We start from the raw sequence: 16,031 nt of genomic DNA, 5'->3' as shown, positions 1-16,031 counted from the left end.
TGCTTTGGGTAGTATACTCATTTTCAATATATTGATTCTTCCAATCCATGAACATGGTATAATTCTCCAACTGTATGTGTCCACTTTGTTTTATAGTTTTCTATACATAGGTCTTTTGTTTCTTAGGTACATGTATTCCTAAGTATTTTATTCTTTTCCTTGCAATGGTGAATGGGATTGTTTCCTTAATTTCTCTTTCTGTTTTCTCATTGTTAGTATATAGGAATGCAAGGGATTTCTGTGTATTAATTTTATATCCTGCAACTTTACTATATTCATTGATTAGCTCTAGTAATATTCTGGTGGTGTCTTCAGGGTTTTCTATGTAGAGGACCATGTCATCTGCAAAGGGTGAGAGTTTTACTTCTTCTTTTCAATCTGGATTCCTTTTCTTTTTCTTCTCTGATTGCTGTGGCCAAAGCTTCCAAAACTGTGTTGAATAGGAGTGGTGAGAGTGGACACCCTTGTCGTGTTCCTAACTTTAGGAGAAATGCTTTCAATTTTTCGCCATTGAGGATAATGTCTGCTGTGAGTTTATCATATATGGCTTTTATTATGTTGAGCTATGTTCCTTCTGTGCCTGCTTTCTGGAGAGTTTTTATCATAAATCGGTATTGAATTTTGTCACAGGCTTTCTCTGCAGCTATTGAGATGATCATATGGTTTTTATCTTTCAGTTTGTTAATATGGTGTATCACATTGATTGATTTGCAAATATTGAAGAATCTTTGCATCACTGGGATAAAGCCCACATGGTCATGATGTATGATCTTTTTAATATGTTGTTGGATTCTGTTTGCTAGAATTTTGTTGAGGATTTTTGCATCTATATTCATCAGTGATATTGGCCTGTAGTTTTTTTGTGTGTGTGGCATCTTTGTCAGGTTTTGGTATTAGGGTGATGGTGGCCTCATAGAATGAGTTTGGGAGTTTACCTTCCTCTGCAATTTTTTGGAAGAGTTTGAGTAAGATAGGTGTTAGCTCTTCTCTAAATTTTTGGTAGAATTTACTTGTGAAGCCATCTGGTCCTAGGCTTTTGTTTGTTGGAAGATTTTTTATTACAGTTTCTATTTCTGTGCTTGTGATGGGTCTGTTAAGATTTTCTATTTCTTCCTGGTTCAGTTTTGGAAAGTTATACTTTTCTAAGAATTTGTCCATTTCTTCCAAGTTGTCCATTTCATTGGCATATAGTTGCTGATAGTAGTCTCTTATGATCCTTTGTACTTCCGTGCTGTCTGTTGTGATCTCTCCATTTTATTTTTCATTTCTAATTTTGTTGATTTGATTATTCTCCCTTTTTTTCTTGATGAGTATGGCTAGTGGTTTGTCTATTTTATTTATCTTCTCAAAAAACCAGCTTGTAGTTTTGTTGATTTTTGCTATAGTCTCCTTTGTTTCTTTTTCATTTATTTCTGCTCTAATTTTTATGATTTCTTTCCTTCTGCTAGCTCCGGATTCTTCATTTCTTCTTTTTCTAGTTGCTTTAGGTGTAAAGTTAGGTTATATATTTGATTTTTCTCTTGTTTCTTGACATAAGTGTGTATTGCTATGAACCTTCCCCTTAACACTGTTTTTACTGAATCCCATAGATTTTGGGTTGTTGTGTTTTTTTTTTTTTATTTGTTTCTATACATATTTTTATTTCCTTTTTTTATTTCTTCCATGATTTGTTGATGATTCAGAAGCGTGTTATTTAGCCTCCATATGCTTGTATTTTTAATACTTTTTTCCCCTGTAGTTGACATCTAATCTTATTGCATTGTCATCAGAAAAGATGCTTGAAATGATTTCAATTTTTTTTTTAAATTTACCAAGGCTAGATTTATGGCCCAGGATGTGATCTGTCCTGGAGAATGTTCCATGTGCACTTGATAAAAAGGTAAAATTCATTGTTTTGGGGTGAAATGTCCTATAGATATCAATTAGGTCTAACTGGTCCATTGTATCATTAAAAGTTTATGTTTCCTTGCTAATTTTCTGTTTGGTTGATCTATTCACAGCTGTGAGCAGGGTTTTAAAATCTCCCACTATTCTTGTGTTAATTTCCCCTTTCATACTTGTTATCATTTGCCTTATGTATTGAGGTGCTCCTATGTTGGTTGCATATATATTTATCATTGTTACATATTCTTCAGAATCTGCCTGCAATGCAAGAGACCCTAGTTCGATTCCTGGATTGGGAAGATCTGCTGAAGAAGGGACAGGCTACCCACTCCAGTATTTTTGGACTTCCCTTGTGGCTCAGCTGGTAAAGAATCCACCTGCAATGCGGGAGACCTGGGTTGATCCCTGGGTTTGGAAGAGCCCCTGGAGAAGGGAAAGGCTACCCACTCCAGTGTTATGGCCTGGAGAACTCCATGGACTATACAATCCATGGGGTCACAAAGAGTTGGACATGACTGAGTGACTTTCACTCACTTCTTGGATTAATCCTTTGATTATTATGTAGTGTCCTTCTTTGTCTCTTTTTACAATTTTTATTTCAGTCTATTTTATCTGATATGAGTATTGCTACTCCCGATTTCTTTTGATCTCCATTGGCATGAAATATCTTTTCCAGCCCTTCACTTTCAGTCTATAAGTGTCCCTTAGTTTAAGGTGGGTCTCTTGTAGACAGCATATATAGGGGGTCTTGTTTTTGTATCCATTCAGTCAGTCTTTGTCTTTTGGTTGGGGCATTCAACCCATTTACATGTAATATAATTATTGATAAATATGATCCCATTACCACTTACTTTGTTGTTTTAGGTTGGAGTTTATACACCCTTTCTGTGTTTCCTGTCTAGAGAAGATCCTTTAGCATTTGTTGAAGAGCTGGTTTGGTAGTGCTGAATTCTCTCAGCTTTTGCTTGTCTGTAAAGCTTTTGTTTTCTCCTTCATATTTGAATGAGATCCTTGCTGGGTATAGTAATCTGGGCTGTAGGTTTTTCTCTTTCATTACTTTGGGTATGTCCTGCCATTCCCTTCTGGTCTGAAGAGTTTCTATTGAAAGATCAGCTGTTATCCTTCTGGAGATCCCCTTGTGTGTTGTTGTTTTTAATATTATTTTAATAATAATAACAATATTTTAAAATAATAAGTTCCATAAGGATAACAGCTGCTTTTAATATTATTTTGTCCTCCATAAGGATAAAAGCTGCTTTTAAAATTTGCTCTTTGTGTTTCATTAGTTTGATTAATACGTGTCTTGGGGTGTTTTGCCTTGGGTTTATCCTGTTTGGGACTCTGGGTTTCTTGGACTTGGGTGGCTATTTCCTTCCCCAATAGCTTTCAACTATTATCTCAAGTATTTTCTCACGCCCTTTTTGTCTTCTTCTGGGACTCCTGTGATTCTAATGTTGGAGTGTCTAACATTGTCCCAGAGGTCCCTAAGGTTGTCCTCATTAATTCTTTTTTCCTCTCTGCTTCATTTATTTCCACTATTCTATCTTCCACCTCATTTATCCTATCTTCTGCCTCAGTTATTCTACTGTTTGCTCCCTCCAGAATGCTTTTGATCTCATTTATTGCATTATTCATTATTGACTGACTCTTCTTTGTTTCTTCTAGGTCCTTGTTAAACATTTCTTGCATCTCCTCAATCCTTGTCTCTAGTCTATTTATCTGTAATTCCATTTTGCTTTTAAGATTTTGGATCATCTCTACTATCATTATTTTGAATTATTTTTCAGGTAGACTCCAAATCTCCTCCTCTTTTGATTGGTTTGGTGGGCATTTATCATGTTCCTTTACCTACTGAATATTTCTCTGCCTTTTCATTTTGTTTTTATTGCTGTGTTTGAGGTGCCCTTTCTGTAGGCTGGAAGTTCGTGGTTCCTCGTTATTGTGGCATCTGCTCCCTCTGGATGGGGTTGGACTAGTGGCCTGTCAAGGTTTCCTAGTTAGGGGAGCTTGTGTCTGTGTTCTGGGGGGTGGAGCTGGATCTCCTCTCTCTGGAGTGCAATGAAGTGTCCAGTAGTGAGTTTTGCAGTGTGTATGTGGTTTGGCATGGTTTTGGTTAGCCTGTCTTTTAATGCTCAGGGCTGTGTTCCTGCTTTGCTGGAGAATTAGCATTGATATGTCTTGCTCTGGAACTTGTTGGCTCTTGGGTGGAGCTCGGTTTCAGTGTAGGTATGGAGGCTTTTGGGTAAGCTCTTGTTTGTTAATGTTCCCTATAATCAGGAGTTCTCTGATGCTTTCAAGTTTTGGAGTTAAGCCTCCTGCCACTGGCTTTCAGTCTTATTCTTACAGTATCCTCAAGACTTCTCCATCCATACAGCATAGATGATAAAACATCTAGGTTAATGGTGAAACAGTTCTCCACAGCCAGGGACACTCAGAGAGGTTCAAGAGTTACATGGAGAAGAGAAGAGGGAGGAAGGAGATAGAGGTGACCAGCAGGAGAAGAGGGGGAACCAAAAGGGGAGAGAACAATCTAGCCAGCAATCAGTTCCCTAAGTGTTCTCCACAGCCTGGAACACCCAGAGAGATTCACAGAGTTAAGTAGAGAAGACAGGGGGATGGAGAAGATGGAGGTGACCTGGGGGAGAAAAGGGAGAAGTCAAAAGGGGTAAGAGCAATCAAGCCTGTAATCACACCTCTAAGTGAAAATGGATACAGAAGATTAGATTCTTAAAGGTACAAAATTGATTAAAAAATACCAAAAAGCAAAGATTAAAAATCTAGAGGTTAGACTCTTAAAATAACAATATTAAAAAAAGCCAAAATCAATCACAAAAATTATTTAAAATATATATATGAAATTTGCTTTTAAAATAGGGTATTTTTGGCAAGGTAATAGTAGGTTATGAAATGAAAATTAATGAAGTAATAAAGAACTTAAATTTTTTTAAAAAATCAAGAAGTGATAATAATAAAAATATATCTAGGAATTTCTCTGGCGCTGTTGTGGGCAGTATGGGGTCAGTTCAGTTTCAGATAGTTCCTTGTTCCAGCTTGTACTTGTTCTCAAGGTGTATAAACCCCCTCCAATGCTTAGTCGACGTTCAGTTCAGTTCAGTTGCTCAGTTATTTCTAACTCTGCGACCCCATGGACTGCAGCACGCCAGGCCTCCCTGTCCATCACCAACTCCCGGAGTCCACCCAAACCCATGTCCATTGAGTCGGTGATGCCATCCAACCATCCCATCCTCTGTCATCCCCTTCTCCTCCTGCCCTCGATCTTTCCCAGCATCAGGGTCTTTATGAGTCAGCTTTTGCATCAGGTGGCCAAAGTATTGGAGTTTCAGCTTCAACATCAATCCTTCCAATGAACATTTAGGATGATTTCCTTGAGGATGGACTGGTTGGATCTCCTTGCAGTCCAAGGGACTCTCAAGAGTCTTCTCCAACACCACAGTTCAAAAGCTTCAATTCTTCGGTGCTCAGCCTTCTTTATTGTCCCACACTCACATCCATACATGACCACTGGAAAAACCATAGCCTTGACTAGAGGGACCTTTGTTGGCAAAGTAATGTCTCTGCTTTTTAACATGCTGTCTAAGTTGGGCATTCTGTTAGACCTCTCCACCATGACCAGTCTGTCTTGGGTGGTGTGACTTAGTTTCATTGAGTCAGACAAGGCTGTGGTCCATGTGATCAGATTGGCTAGTTTTCTGTGATTGTGGTTTCAGTCTGTCTGCCCTCTGATGCCCTCTCTTAGCACCTATCATCTTACTTGGGTTTCTCTTACCTTGGACATGGGGTATCTCTTCATGACTGCTTCAGCAAAGTGAGGACGCCGCTCCGTATCATTATACAGTGGAAGTGAGAAATAGATTTAAGGGACTAGATCTGATAGAGTGCCTGATGAACTATGGATGGAGGTTTGTGACATTGTATAGGACACAGGGATCAAGACCATCCCCAAGAAAAAGAAAGGCCAAAAAGCAAAATGGCTGTCTGAGGAGGCCTTATAAATAGCTGTGAAAAGAAGAGAAGTGAAAAGTAAAGGAAAAAGGAAAGGTATATCCATTTGAATGCAGAGTTCCAAAGAAAAGCAAGGAGAGATAAAGCCTTCCTTAGCGATCAATGCAAAGAAAGAGGAAAATAATAGAATGGGAAGGACTAGAGATCTCTTCAAGAAAATCAGAGATAAAGGGAATATTTTATGCAAAGATGGGCTTAATAAAGGACAGAAATGATAGGGACCTAACAGAAGCAGAAGATATTAAGAAGAGGTGGCAAGAATACACAGAAGAACTATACAAAAAAAGATCTTCATGACCAGATAATCACGATGGTGTGATCCCTCACCTAGAGCCAGACATCCTGAAATGTGAAGTCAAATGGGCCTTAGGAAGCATCACTCTGAGCAAAGCTAGTGGAGGTGATGGAATTCCAGTGGAGCTATTTCAAATCCTAAAAAATGATGCTGTGAAAGTGCTGCACTCAATATGCTAGCAAATTTGGAAAACTCAGTAGTGGCCACAGGACTGGAAGAGGTCAGTTTTTATTTCAATCCCAAAGAAAGGCATGCCAAAGAATGCTCAAACTACCTCACAATTGCACTAATCTCACACGATAGTAAAGTAATGCTCAAAATTCTTCACACCAGGCTTCAGCAATATGTGAACTTTGTACTTCCAGATGTATCAAGCTGGTTTTAGAAAAGACAGAGGAACCAGAGATCAAACTGCCAACATCTGCTGGATCATTGAAAAAGCAAGAGTGTTCCAGAAAAACATCTATTTCTGCTTTACTGACTATGCCAAAGCCTTTGACTGTGAGGATCACAAGAAACTGGAAAATTCTGAAAGAGATGAGAATTCCAGACGACCTGACCTGCCTCTTGAGAAACCTGTATGCAGGTCAGGAAGCAACAGTTAGAACTGGACATGGAACAACAGACTGGTTCCAAATAGGAAAAGGAGTACGTCAAGGCTGTATATTGTCTCCGTGCTTATTTATATTGTATGCAGAGTGTATCATGAGAAATGCTGAGCTGGATGAAGTACAAGCTGGAATCAAGATTGCTGGGAGAAATATCAATAACCTCAGGTATGCAGATGACACCACCCTCATGGCAGAAAGTGAACAAGAACTAAAGAGCCTCTTGATGAAAGTGAAAGAGGAGAATGAAAAAGTTGGCTTAAAGTTCAACATTCAGAAAACAAAGATCATGGCATCCCATCCTGTCACTTCATGGCAAATAGAAGGGGAAACAGTAGTTGACTTTATTTTTCTGGGCTCCCAAATCACTGTGGATGGTGACTGCAGCCATGAAATTAAAAGACGCTTACTCCTTGGATGGAAAGTTATGACCAACCTAGACAGCATATTGAAAATCAGAGATATCGCTTTACCTACAGAGGTCCATCTAGTCAAGGCTATGATTTTTCCAGTAGTCATTGTATGGATGTGAGAATTGGACTATAAACAGAGCTGAGCACTGAAGAATTGATGCTTTTGAACTGTGGTGTTGGAGAAGACTCTTTAGAGTCCCTTGGACTGCAAGGAGATCCAACCAGTCCATTCTTCAGGAGATCAGTCCTGGGTGTTCATTGGAAGGGCTGATGTTGAAGCTGAAACTCCAATACTTTGACCACTGGATGCAAAGAGCTGACTCATTTGAAAAGACCCTGATGCTGGGAAAGATTGAGGGCAGGAGGAGAAGGGGACGATAGAGGATGGGATGGTTGGATGGCATCCACGACTCAATGGACATGAATTTGGGTAAACTCTGGAAGTTGGTGATGGACAGGGAGGCCTTGGCATGCTACAGTTCATGGGGTCACGAAGAGTCGGACACATCTCAGTGACTGAACTGAACTGAACTAGGTTGGTCATAACTTTTCTTCTAAGGAGTAAGGGTCTTTTAATTTCATGGCTGAAATCACCATCTGCAGTGATTTGGGAGCCCAGAAAAATTAAGTCTGACACTGTTTCCACTGTTTCCCCATCTATTTCCCATGAAGTGATGGGACTGGATGCCATGATCTTAGTTTTCTGAATGTTGAACTTTAAGCCAACTTTTTCACTCTCCTCTTTCACTTTCATCAAGAGGCTTTTTAGTTCTTGTTCACTTTCTGCCATGAGGGTGGTGTTATCTGCATATCTAAGGTTATTGATATTTCTGCCGGCAATCTTGATTCCAGCTTGTGCTTCTTCCAGCCCAGAGTTTCTCATGATGTACTCTGCATATAAGTTAAATAAGCAGGGTGACAGTATACAGCCTTGACGTACTCCTTTTCCTATTTGGAACCAGTCTGTTGTTCCATGTCCAGTTCTAACTGTTGCTTCCTGACCTGCATACAGGTTTCTCAAGAGGCAGGTCAGGTCGTCTGGAATTCTCATCTCTTTCAGAATTTTCCAGTTTCTTGTGATCCTCACAGTCAAAGGCTTTGGCATAGTCAGTAAAGCAGAAATAGATGTTTTTCTGGAACACTCTTGCTTTTTCAATGATCCAGCAGATGTTGGCAGTTTGATCTCTGGTTCCTCTGCCTTTTCTAAAACCAGCTTGAACATTTAGAATTTCATGGTTCACATATTGTTGAAGTCTGGCTTGGAGAATTTTGAGCATTATTTTACTAGCATGTGAGATGAGTGCAATTGTGTGGTAGTTTGAACATTTTTTGGCATTGCCTTTCCTTGGGATTGGAATGTAAACTGACCTCTTTCCAGTCCTGTGGCCACCTTGAGTTTTCCAAATTTGCTGGCATATTGAGTGCAGCACTTTCAGAGCATCATCTTTTAGGATTTGAAATAGCTCCACTGGAATTCCATCACCTCCACTAGCTTTGTTCAGAGTGATGCTTCCTAAGGCCCACTGCAGGGTTTTAATCTGCTGCACCTGTCACTTCCAGAGCAGTTCCCTCTTCTTTGTTTATTTTGGCTTCCTCTGTTTGCAGGTCTCTTCAGTGTCTCATTTCAACCCTGACACAAGACGGCGAAGGTGGTCACTTATTTAGGCTCATTTGTTCAGTTGTGTTGTGGGGAGAGAGGGACACTGCAAAAAAAAAAAAAGAAAGTGGCATGTGTGGGGATTGCTTGCAGTGTATGGACCACACTGGGTTTGCCCCAGCTCACAGCGGTGTGTACTGTCTGGGTCTACACTGCTCAGGATGCAGGGTACTCTGCAAGGGCACTGTCCAACTCAGGCCCTGCATTTCATGCACTTCCCAGGTCTAAGCCACTCAGGTTCTCGGGTACTCTGCAAGGGCACAACTCGGTTGGGTGTGCGTTTTTTGCCCTTCCCATGTCCGAGCAGCTCAGGCAACCAGGTGTTTGGCAAGCGCACTGTTCCAGGTGGGCCATGCATCTTAATCACCTCCCCGGTCGCCATGAGTGCAGTCTCTCAGGTGTGCCGTGTATCTCCTCTGGGGAGCTGATCTCAGGCTGCGACCCTCCTCAGTTCAGTTCAGTTGCTCAGTCGTGTCTGACTCTGCAACCCCATGAATCACAGCACACCAGGCCTCCCTGTCCATCACCAACTCCTGGAGTTCACTCAAACTTAGATCCATCGAGTCAGTCCCCTTCTCCTCCTGCCCCCAATCCCTCCCAGCATCAGAGTCTTTTCCAGTGAGTCAACTCTTCGCATGAGGTGGCCAAAGTATTGGAGTTTCAGCTTTAGCATCATTCCTTCCAAAGAACACCCAGGACTGATCTCCTTTAGAATGGACTGGTTGGATCTCCTTGCAGTCCAAGGGACTCTCAGGAGTGTTCTCCAACACCACAGTTCAAAAGCATCAATTCTTCGGTGCTCAGCTTTCTTCACAGTCCAACTCTCACATCCATACATGACCACTGGAAAAACCATAGCCTTGACTAGACGGACCTTTGTTGGCAAAGTAATATCTCTGCTTTTCAACATGCTATCTAGGTTGGTCATAACTTTTCTTCCAAGGAGTAAGCGTCTTTTAATTTCATAGCTGCAATCACCATCTACAGTGATTTTGGAGCCCAAAAAAGTAAAGTCTGACACTTTCCACTGTTTCCCCATCTATTTCCCATGAAGTGATGGGACCAGATGCCATGATCTTCGTTTAGTTTTGCCAAGAGAACGCGACCCTCCTAGCAGATGTCAACCGTGCAGGATCCCAGGAAAATGTGTTTAGCAACTGGGAGCCTGCTCAGATTTTGGGGGGGGATGCCAGTCTCTGGGGCTGAGATTGGAGCAGCCCCTCACCTTCGGGCTTTGACTGTTGCATACCTGTCTGTCAGCCTCCAGCAGGCGGAGGGGCCTGTAGCCAGCCGGCTAGCTCTCCTTTGGTATTCACTCAATCCTTTGTTCTGTGAACAGGCCAGGCTGTGCATTAGAGCCTTTCGTGGGAAAGTTCTTTTTTTTTTCTCTCTGGTGATCCCACAGTTTGGGTTGCTATCTCACGTTAGCTCCCTCAGATTGTCCTCAGGGCATTCAGGCCAGTCCTTACCCTAAGCACCAATTATGCAGCCCATGCCTCCCTATTCAGCCCCTGCTCACTGGTGGTGGATTGGAGTGTCTGGGCTACTTCCCTGTTGGCAGTTGCAGTTAGGCACGTGTTCTGTGGGTTGTTTGTTTGTTTTTTCCTCCCGGTTATGTTGCCCTCTGAGATTCCAAAACTCCCCCAAAGACCCTCCTGTGAGAGGGTTTCCTACTGTTTGGTAACTTCCCCTCCTTCCTGACTCCCTCTCCAAGACGGGTCTCCGTCCCTAACTCTTTTGTCTCTCCTTTTGTCTTTTATATTTTGTCCTACCTCCTTTGGAAGAGAATGGGCTGCCTTTCTGGGTGCCTGGTGTCCTCCGCCAGCATTCAGAAGCTGCTCAGCATTCAAATGGTCTTTTGATGAATTTGTGGGGGAGAAAGTGGTCTCCCCATTCTATTCCTCTGCCATCTTGGGACCACCTCCTGAGTTACTCATTTTTGTAAATTCTCTTTAAAGACTTCCTCACCTTCTATTATTAGTTTCTGAGTTTTTTTTTTTTTTTAAGATGACTGTTCTGAATTTTATCTAATACTTATTTGCATCTATTAAGGTTATTAAATGATACTGCTCAATTCTATAATATGGCAGATTGTATTAAAATAATTTGTTTTCATTGAGGTATAACATAGTAAAGGAGGTAAGTTACATAATACAAAGTGTACAGTTCAATGAATTTTGACATTTGTATATAATCATGTATCTACCACCAAAGTCAAAGTCAAAATATAGAACACTTCCATCACCACAAAAATTTTGCTTTTACTTTTCCCAGTTATGACCCACTCTCACCCAGAACTAATCACCATTCTCATTTCTACTTCTGATTATTCTGCCTATCTTGGACTTCACATAAATAGAATCATACAGTATGTACTCTTGTGTGTGTATTCTCTTATCAACACTGATTCGTGAGATTTATCCAAGTTGCTGCATGTATCATTACTCATTCTTTTTTTTCTTTAATCAATTTTGTTGCATTGTATAACTGATAATGAACATTTGGTTTGTTCCAAACTGTTGACGATCAGAAATAGAGGTGCTATGAAATGGTCTGTTCATGACTTCTAATAGGTTTATGTACTTGTTTATCTAGACCTAGAAGTAAAACTGAAGGACCATAAGTTACACATAGGATTAAATTTACTAGATAATGCCAAACTTTTTTTTTTTTTTTAACATTTCCACAAGCCACAAATGAAAATTGTGCTTGCTGGAGATTCTTGCAAATACTTGATATTACCATATTTTTCCATTTCAGCCACTCTAGTGTGTTTGAAGTAGCATGGAATTGCAGTCATGCTATTAATATGCCTACCCCTGTGGCACAGTAACAGTGAGCATCTTTTCCTGTGTTTACTGGTCATACAGATCTCTTTAGTGACGTGTCTGTTCAAGTGTTTTGCCACTTTCTCAAAGTGGCTTATTCTTTTACTTAATGATTATAGGAATTATTAACATATTCTGAATATAAATTATTACATGTATGTATATCCAATTTTGATTTTCCAGTATCTTGCTTAATTTCTCACTCTCTTAATAATTCAATAACCAGAAGTTTGTAATTTTAGTGAAGAGCAATCTATAATTTAGCTTTGTTTCCAGTGTTAGAAATTTCTGCCTACCTAAAGAAGAGATATTTCTCTAGTAGTAGTATTGTTTATTATCTCACATTTTGACTTTTGATTCTTCAGCTTCACAGAGTTAGTCTATATTTTTTAAAGAGCCTCTTTCATAGTGGATGTTCTTTGAGCATTAAATGTAATGTATGTACTGTGGGACCCGTGAGTTTATCCATCTGATTTCTTCTAAATTTCTTTTTCCCCACTCTACTTTTATCTCTTTATAGGCTTCTCACCAACCAAGCAAGTCATTCACCATTACCAGTGAGCAAGGGTATAATCTCATCTCAGAATCCTTCTCTTGACACAGAGTGGGTAAGCTCTGACCATTGTGGGATTTCTCTTTGGAGGATTACTCATCTTTCAGCATCACCCGAGTATGAACTTAGAATACAACAACCCATTTTTAACTTGTTTCCGTATTATTGGTACAGGGTGATCCCTCTGTGAATGCTATTTTTTTTTTTTTTAACTCTTCCACGGGTAGACACAGGGACTCCCCCACCTCCTGACTGTGGGTGTGTTCTGAGGAGATGCTGATGGTGGATGGCATGGAGGTCTGAGTCACCCACTCATCCGGCTAACTTGAGCCCTCTGGCCTTACTTGTGCCCCACCGTGGACACAGCATCTCCCCCGGAACAGACTGCTGTTGGACCCACTGTCATTTTAACTTGAGTCATCTGACGAAACTCAGGTGATGATAGGCAGTTAGTTTCACAGAAATGGGATGTCCCAGTCAGTAGTTCTCTATCAGGTTCCTTTTTTTTTTTTCATGTCAGTCTGGCCCCCAGGGTATAGATTTTATTCTCCTACTTGAGCTTGCCATAAACTCCACATTCATCTTTCCAGTCACTTCGTATATTAGAGCCTATCAGTTCATAGGATTCAAGCGTCTTGTCTGTTTACCCCCAGACTGCACTTGCTGCAGAGCTCTTTCCCGAGTCCCATTCAAACCCGGCAGTATCACCTGATATATGGGTCAGATAAGTACTTTCAAGTTTCAAATACACATCCTCCAGAACCCAAATAGGATTACCAAGCACTTTTTAAAATTCTCATCACTGAGATCTGTGACATGTGATTATCTTTCATTTTTGAGGGGGTATCTTAGCATGCTCCTAAGAACTTTACTGATATGGTATGCCATTGAATATTTATAGTTTGTCTCCTACCCCTTGGAATACATATGGCTATCAAGGCATCCAAAATACTGTGACCTCTTAGCCATCTGGAATAATGAGCCTAGTTCTCAAGACATAGCTGATGTGCTGTTTATCAGATGTCTGACTGGGTCACATCTCTTCAGACATATGACAGGCTGAGAGAGTAAACACTGCCAGATAGACAAATATACTGTCGTCCACCCCACGTGGATGCAAATTCACGATCTTTTCTGGTAAAAATGAAAAAGAACACATACAGTGGCTCAGTGGACACATGCCATATACCACAGGCCATGAAAATCTGCTCCAGCACTTATACGACCTCTCTCCTGGCATCTATCCATGTGCCTACTAGTTGAGTCCAGAGGGGGGAGATTAGCAAATTAAACATATGATGGAGTCCACCATGCCCGCATCCTTTGAGTCATTAGTTTGCATTTATTTCTGCTGTTCTCATAGATGTTTTTCAAATTTACTGGCTTAGATGGGTCTGAAGTAGGTTCAGAGGCCTCTATTTGGCCTTCCCCATTGTATTTGTGTTCTGTTTGTTACAAACCTAGACAGTGTATTAAAAAGCAGAGACATCACAAAGGGCTGAATAGTCAAAGCTATGGTCTTTCCAGTAGTCATGTACAGATGTGAGAGCTGGACCATAAAAAAGGCAGAGTGCTAAAGAACTGATGCTTTGGGGACTGGAGAAGACTCTTGAGAGTCCCTTGAACAGCAGGGAGATAAAAACCGTCCATCCTAAAAGAAATCAACCCTGAGTACTCACTGGAAGGACTGATGCTGAAGCTCCAATAATTTGGCCACCTCATGTGAACAGCCAACACATGGGAAAAGACCCTGATGCTGGGAAAGACTGAGGGCAAGAGAAGCAAGTGACAGAGAATGAGATGGGTTGGATGGCATCACCAATATGAACATGAACTTTAGCAAACTCTGGCAGACAGTGAGGGACAGGCAGGCCTGGCATGGGTCAGTCCAGTTTGCTTTCACTTTTCATTTTCATGCATTGGAGAAGGAAATGGCAACCCACTCCAGTGTTCTTGCCTGGAGAATCCCAGGGACAGGGGAGCCTGGTGGGGGCCGTCTATAGGGTCACAGAGTCGGACACGACTGAAGTGACTTAGCATAGCATGCTATACTAATGTGTTTTATGTTGAAATATCTACTTTGGAGTCATTCATTTTTTTCCTTAGAGTTTGTCAACTTTGTTGACATATTCAGAAAACCAACTTTTAGTTTCATTTTTTCCTATTGGTTTTCTATTCTCTATCATATCAAAGTATAATTGGTAAAACTTCAATACATTTAAGGTGTACAACATAATGTTTTATGTATATACTGTGAAATATATGTATACACTGTGTTAGGTAACTGTATACTTATAACTGAGCTTCCCTGGTAACTCAGCTGGTAAAAAGGCCGCCTGAAATGCAGGAGACTCTGGTTTGATTCCTGGATCCAGAAGATACCCTGGAGAAAGGGATAGGCTACCCATTCCAGTATTCTTGGGCTTCCCTGGTGGCTCAGACAGTAAACAATCCGTCTGCAATACCGGAGACCTGGGTTCGATCCCTGGGTTGGGAAGATCCCCTGGAGGGCATGGCAACCTACTCCAGTTATTCTTGCCTGGAAGATCCCCATGGACAGAGGAGCCTGCAGGCTACAGCCCATGGGGTCACAAAGAGTAGGACACGGCTAAACAACTAAGCACATACTTACAACTGCTTTATCTTGTGGACCTTATCTTTACGTAATGTTTAGAGTCTACTTTGTCTGACATGAGTGTGGCCACTCTTGTTCTTTTTTGGTTGCTATTTTATCTTTTTCCATTCTTTTACTTGCTGCATGTGTCCTGAGATCAAAAGCAAGTCTCATACACGACATACAGTTGAATTTTTTCTCTCCATTCAGCTAATCTATAGCTTTTGATTGGTATATTTAAACTGTTTACATTTAAAGTAATTACTGATTACTTTTAGTAAGAGAAGCACTTACTATTTCCATTTTGTTAACTGTTTTTTATATGACTTCTATCATTTTTGTTCCTCTTTCCTGTCTTAATTGGTGGGGTTTTTTTTTTTATATATACATACTTTGATTCCCTTATTTTCCTGTTTCCTTTCTAGGAATCTTTAAATTGATGTTAATTTACAGTCTCTTAGTTTCAGTTATACAGACGAGTGATTGTTTTATATATATATTCTTTCCCATTTTAGGTTAGTACAAGATACTGAGTATAGTTCCCTGTGCTATACAGAAGTCCTTGATGTTTACCTATTTTACTATAGTTTACTATATAGTAGTGTGTATAGGTTCATCCCAAACTCCTAATTTATCTCCCTGCCCCAATCCCTTTTGGTAACCATAAGTTTGTTTTTCTATGTCTGAGTCTGTTTCTCTTTTGTAAATAAGGTTATTTGTATCACTGTTTTTACAATGCACATATAAGTGATATCATAGGCTATTTATGTCTCTGACTTAGTATGATATGTCTAGGTCCATCCATATTGCTGCAAATGGCATTATTTCATTTTTTATGATTGAGTGGTATTCCAATGTGTACATGTATGTCTAAATATCTTTTCAAATTAAGAGTTTTCTCCTTAATATATGCACAGGGTTGGGATGACTGGCTCATATTGTAACTGTATATAAAAACATGTCAGGAGAAAAATCATGTATTAGAGAAAGTAGACTATGTTCCTATATTATTTTTTAAAATCTCATTAAAAAAAGCAAACTTGTGGAGCAAAAAATACGAATTCAGTTATACTGTGGGTGTAAGGAAATGAGTTGAACCACGCGGCAGTGTAGGTGGCAGGAATGGAAAATGAAGCAGGTGAAATGGATGGTTCTT

Source organism: Bos taurus, chromosome 13, assembly GCF_002263795.3.
Source record: "Bos taurus isolate L1 Dominette 01449 registration number 42190680 breed Hereford chromosome 13, ARS-UCD2.0, whole genome shotgun sequence".
Taxonomy (NCBI): domain Eukaryota; kingdom Metazoa; phylum Chordata; class Mammalia; order Artiodactyla; family Bovidae; genus Bos; species Bos taurus.
Note: the sequence above shows the minus strand (reverse complement) of the source record.